Raw genomic sequence first — 6,000 nt, forward strand, 5'->3', positions numbered from 1 at the left:
ATGGATGGAGCGGCACCTATACAGACTAGGTCAATTCAAGGGGCTAACCTCAACCAACATGCCTTAATAGGATGGCACACCTAGCTTTCCTAATTGGGTTTAGGCCAATCCGGGACTATTCCACAGGGCTAGTCTCCCTCTTCAGGCCTACTCCTGGAATACAACTAATGTGTATAAAATGTATACACAGAAATATGCTTCTAGACAGACAGATATGTGCACCAACACAGCTCAATCAATATGGCAAACATGAATGATATGAAAATATGCTCAGTGCTCTAATGTGTGCTGAATACTCAATCAAGTATGATAATCAGTCCAGATCTAGAGTGTATATTCAAGCAAGATTTGAAACACAGTATGTGAATAACAAAAAATCAGACCAGGGTTTCAAATATGCTAAGCAAGTTAAATAAAATAAACTCAATAGGATATTTCAATATACAAAGCACAATGGAGTTGTTTGAAAGACTAGCTTTTTGAAAAGGATTTTTGCACACCAAAATCTAGGTTTAGGTATCTTGCAATGACAATGCAAGAACCACAACCCTCAAAGTCTTTCCACACTAGATTTATCAAATGAAATCGGTGGAAAAACTTTAATGTTAAACTCTCAAAGAAAATCAATCAAGCAATAATACAAATGAGAGTTCTAGTTAAAGAGATTGAGCACAATAGCCTTAGAGATACTCACAATACTTTAAAAGATCAAGAATGAGGAGTATGTGAGTGTTTGGAAGTAGTATTGACAGTAAAATGATTTTTGGATTTGAGAGAATTTTGGCCTTAATGATCTTCTAATTATTCCAAATGAGGGGGTATTTATAGACTTCCCCAAAAATATAACTGTAAGGATATATGTGAAATAATTAGAAAAGTTTTAATGTTATTTAATTAAATTAACCCCATTTTAAAAAGTTAATCACGGTAAAATTTAAGGAGCAACCCGAGAGCACCGATCAACTAGGGCAAGTTCGGTCGACCCAAGTTCTAGAGGTTTGGTCGACCAAAAGTAAAATGAATTGTGAGTTTGATCGATCAGACTTGTAAATCCGAAGCCTTTTTGTAAGATTCGGTCGACCGGGACTAAAATGAACTAACTCGTTCGGTCGACCGAACTTGCAAGTCCAAGGGCGATTTTTCCTTCTTGTGAGGTTCGGTCGACTGAGGATATTTGAACTACCTTGGTCGATCGACCAGACCGTTGAGTTCCCACACGTGGGAACTCGGTCGACCAGAGCATTGTAATGCAATTTGGGCTCGGTCAATCAGGTGGTCAAAATGTTGAGTCCTAGGGAGTTTCGTCGACCGGGGTCAATGAACTATGTAAGTTCGGTCAACCGGGCTATGATCAACTTGTTGACTTAGCACCGATTTGGTCGACCGAGTGATATTGAACTGGAAGCTTCGGTCGATCGAACATGTATGTTTTGTGCATTTTAGTTTCATTTTAAGCATTCAATCACTCATTTCAAATGATCATTCATATACGTGCAAGAGTGAGTGTCCTAGGGTCATTTTAGACCTTTTTGAGTGCACCGAAAAAATTTGGTGTCGGTTGACCTATTCCCTAAGGTCTTTCTATGGTCTGTGTAGGTACCTAAAGTCCAACTAGGGTCGATTTGAGCATACCTACCTACCATGCATGATGCAAATTATTACAAGCCATAGGAGTGTACAATGCATAATTAATTTACATCCCAAAATGAAAAAATGAAATAATGAATACAAATACATAGCACAATTCTTCATTCTTTGGCATGAACACTGCACGCCATCATGGCATGTCTTTTAGTTTGAAAGCACGCACAAGGTGAACCTACATACAAGTCTTAGTACAACCATCAGTACCAAGAGTGTTTGTCATAATCAAAACTGGGTGTGACCAATCAGGTCAATAGGATATATATATATTAATTCAAAAAGGGGGAAATATTTAAAAAGGAAGAATTCTTTTAAGCAAAATGAAAATTATTTTTGAAAGAGGGACTGCCATTTTTAAGCTAAGACTTCTTTTAAAACAATTAAATATTTTTTCTTACCTTAACCCTTTTACGGATGCCAAAAGGGTGAGAGGGAGAGCAAAATGATAATATTTCTGAGCTATATATTGCATGCCACATGTATGTGCTTTATTGTCAAAAGTAAAATGTATATTGTTTGAGATGTCTTCTTTTTTAAATATGCTTGATCTATATTGTTTATTTTCAAATTATGCATATTCTTAGGGGGAGCTTTTTCAGGCTGAACCCCATTTTTCTTTGGTGTGTTTTTCATCCTCAAAAAGGGAGAGATTGTTGACTTTTTGAGTCCGATCCCTATTTTGATGCTGACAAGGTACGGATCTAATGTGTGTATCGAGTTCTTAAAAAAGTTTATATCTTATATCATACAAATGAAAGTGAAGTGGAAGCTAGAAAGGACTCAAAATAGACATAATCCTTGCAGATTCCTTGAAGAGTTAAGAGCAAAAGAAGAAGAAGAAGAAGAATAAGAAGGCATAATCTGTTCCTTTTGTAAATGCATTTTGTTTTCAATCTTTGGTTTTGTAATAATGGTCTGTAATATTTGCATCTTATGCATGATATATATTTATGCTAAAAGTGGACATAGAGTGTCCAATAGGAACACGACCCTTAGACTTGAATGCCATATGCTTTTTCACCATGGTTGAAATAGCACAGAGACCAAATAGTACATAAATACCATTTTTTAGTGGACTCAAGTGACCGAACTCTTGGCATTATAAATGACTCGGTCGACCAAATAGGTTAAAAGTCAACATGTTGACTTAGTCTCAACCGACGGAACATGGTATGAACACGTTGTCCATGGTTGTCCGAACCTTATATTTGACCTCCTCCACCTTACTCAACCACCTAAATTAATAGTTCAAATTAACCTCGATTGAGTGAGTTCAAGACTCAGCAAACCAAACCACACACCGGGCGACCGAAGCCATGTAGCTTTAGAAAATCGTTTGGCTCAACCGACCGGTTATGTCCACAGTTGACCAAACTGGAAAATTGCTTGTAAGCTATTATGAGTGTTCGGGCGACCAACCTTATGCATCGGGTGACCGAACATCTCGTGTTGGCAAAATTTTACCATGGATAAGAAGGGTTAATTTTAATTAGACCCTATTAATCTTTCTCCAAAAGACCTCCATGTCCCCAATGGTTATATTTTTTGCAAAAATCTATATATACCTCTTCATTTGCTAAGATTAGCAAGCAATTAGAATATTTTGATTAGAAAAAACCCTTTGAAATTTTTATACTGCTATTGCTTATATTTTTTCAATCTTTTAAAACATACTACTGATTCTCCTTACTTACTCTTTTGAAAAATCATTTTGAGGAGAATCATTGTTTATACTCCTTGCTTGCAAATTAATTGCAACTAGAGAATGAGTTTGATTTCTTATTGATTGTGCATGTTTTCATACATCCATTTTTTAAGCTTACACTCTCATTGCATTTGCTTGCTTGATATTATTTTATTTAGAGTAAGCAAGAGTTTTCCCTTGTGATTTAATTCATAAATTTCTTTTGGGAAAACTTTCTTGAGTAAGTGAGTCTTTGCATACTTATTGCAAGATTCAAGAGCTTGCCTTGTGATTTTAGTAAAATATTTTTGACAAGTAAGAAATCCAAATATCTCTTGTTCTTGATATTTGAAAATCTTTTTTGAGATATTTTCTTGTGTGTGTAAGATCTTTAAGACTACATTGTAATTGACATATTCATCTTGACTCAAAGATCCCTACTTTAACGCTCTCACATAATGATTGCCTTATTTTCATTACATTGAGAGCAGGCTTATAAACTTCATTGACCTTATAAATTCCTATCATACTAAAGTGCAATTAATTGTATTAGTACATATCTACTTAGTGTAAGAAGCATTTGTATTGTACACAAATATTTGATTATCTGTTGTATTCCTAACGGGTGGTCGGAAGAGAGAGACTAGCCCTGTGAATAGTCCCGAATTGCTTATATTCAGTTGGGAGAGCACCGAACTGTTTCGGACCAGTTAGGAGAACTAGGTGTACCAGCTTGTAAGGTGTTGTAAACGATGTCGCTCCACCCATAAGCAGTCAACTAGTGGAATCCTCGTACTTGTAAGCTTGAGGTGGGGATGTAGGCTGTACTGGCCGAACCCCGATATCATATCGTGTGTTCCTTTATTTTTCACAGTTTTAATTTTTGTACATGTATGTTATCATTTGTTGTCTTGATTATTTTACATACATACTTTGAATGATTAAGAAATACTGAGTCGACTATGACTATTTTATTTATCTGCTCAGTTTATTGTGTTAGGTAATTGGCATATCTTTTGAAAGACCCTAGGTTGTGATATAATTCTTGTGGATTTGAACTTAACCTAGGAAAATTTTTAAAATTCCAATTCACCCCCCTCTTGGGAATAATCCAAAGTCAACACCAATATTCATGAGCCAGAAACAGATGTTAGTTTTGAAAATGCAAGTCGGGAAGTGGAAGTAGAGGAAGACAAAACAATGTTCCTCACCCTATGAATTCAAATGCTATGAAGAAGTGTTTTAAAAATCTCAAATGAATTCAGCAAAATATCTATGTTGTTACGAGAATTTCATGTTAGTTCATTTCTCTTGTTTTGATCAAATGCAATATGGCCATCCTTGGTGAACCAGATTTCCCAAAAAAAAAACAACCAAACATTGATTTATCATTTGTTAACCAAGTTGAGCTTGAATGTTAAACCAATTTTTTTAAAAAAGACAGTTTACTAGAAATTTAACCTGGGTTTGGGTCTCCTGGTGTTTGATAAGTCATTTGAGGCAATGAATTACCCGAAGAATGGAAAAACCTTTTTTTACTACCCAAAAATCAAAGAAAAATCTCTTGCTAGCCATTTTGAGCCTAAAATATTCAATTCTTGATTAACTCCTCAAAAGATCACACCCCATACTGGAGCAGTTTTGAAACAATCAGTCTTAAGCAAAGTTCTAGATGAAAATAATGCTAACAGCTCCTCATAAAAAGGAAAAGCAAAAGTACAGAAAAAAAAAGAAAAAGAAAAGGAAAGAATGATGACAAGAAAGAGACGCGCTTCATATGTGATCTTTGTCCAATGACTACCCTTCAAAATTTTAACAAAATTTGAGCCTTATTATACCCTTTTCTTCTTTGACCGATAACCTAGCCTACATTACTGTTCAAATCAAATTCCTGACCAGATTGGTACATATTGTTGTCTCAAATGAATTTTCAACCTCAATGTCAAGTCTAATATATGTAATGACCTGATGATGAGAAAGGTACGTAGGAAGTTTGTTCAAAGGACAAGTTCGGTCAATATTTTGCAAAATGCCTCACCACAAACTGGGACAAAAAATGTTATTATGGGATGGGATTTTTGAGTCATAGTTTCCCTTTTCTTCTGAAAACCTATATCTCTATGCATGTCCTAAGTCTGAAAGACCATTTTGAGATCAAAACATGGGTTGAACTTGACTAAACTAGGGGCAACAGTTAAACAAGAGATTTCCAGTGGTTCCATAGTAGAACCAAACAGAAGAAAAGAAGTGCCCCTCGATAAAACTATGGTAGTCAATGAAAAGAGAAATTCAGCCATTCAGTCTGATAAATTAACATCATTGTTAGCTTTTGAATAATGGTATAAAATTTTTCTTTTGAAATAGCATGTGAACATGGTAAAGCATCCATTTTGTGCATATGACCTTTGGGTTTAGAAAATTGATGTCCTAAATGCATGATCATTCATAAAAAAAAAATAAAAAATAAAAAATAAACCCACCCTTCATCCTTCAAAAGCTCCAAAAGATGATTGGATAGTCAAAGAGGTATCTCGCAAGGCTCACCGATATACTTTTCTATAAAGAAGGCCCTTATTAAGAAATTGCAAGATGGATAGGATCAGTCATAGAAGAAGTTAACTGGGGTAGATTTCATGTTGAGTTTCAGGAGATCCAATTCAGGGACATTCATA

Source organism: Malania oleifera, chromosome 7, assembly GCF_029873635.1.
Source record: "Malania oleifera isolate guangnan ecotype guangnan chromosome 7, ASM2987363v1, whole genome shotgun sequence".
Lineage (NCBI taxonomy): Eukaryota > Viridiplantae > Streptophyta > Magnoliopsida > Santalales > Ximeniaceae > Malania > Malania oleifera.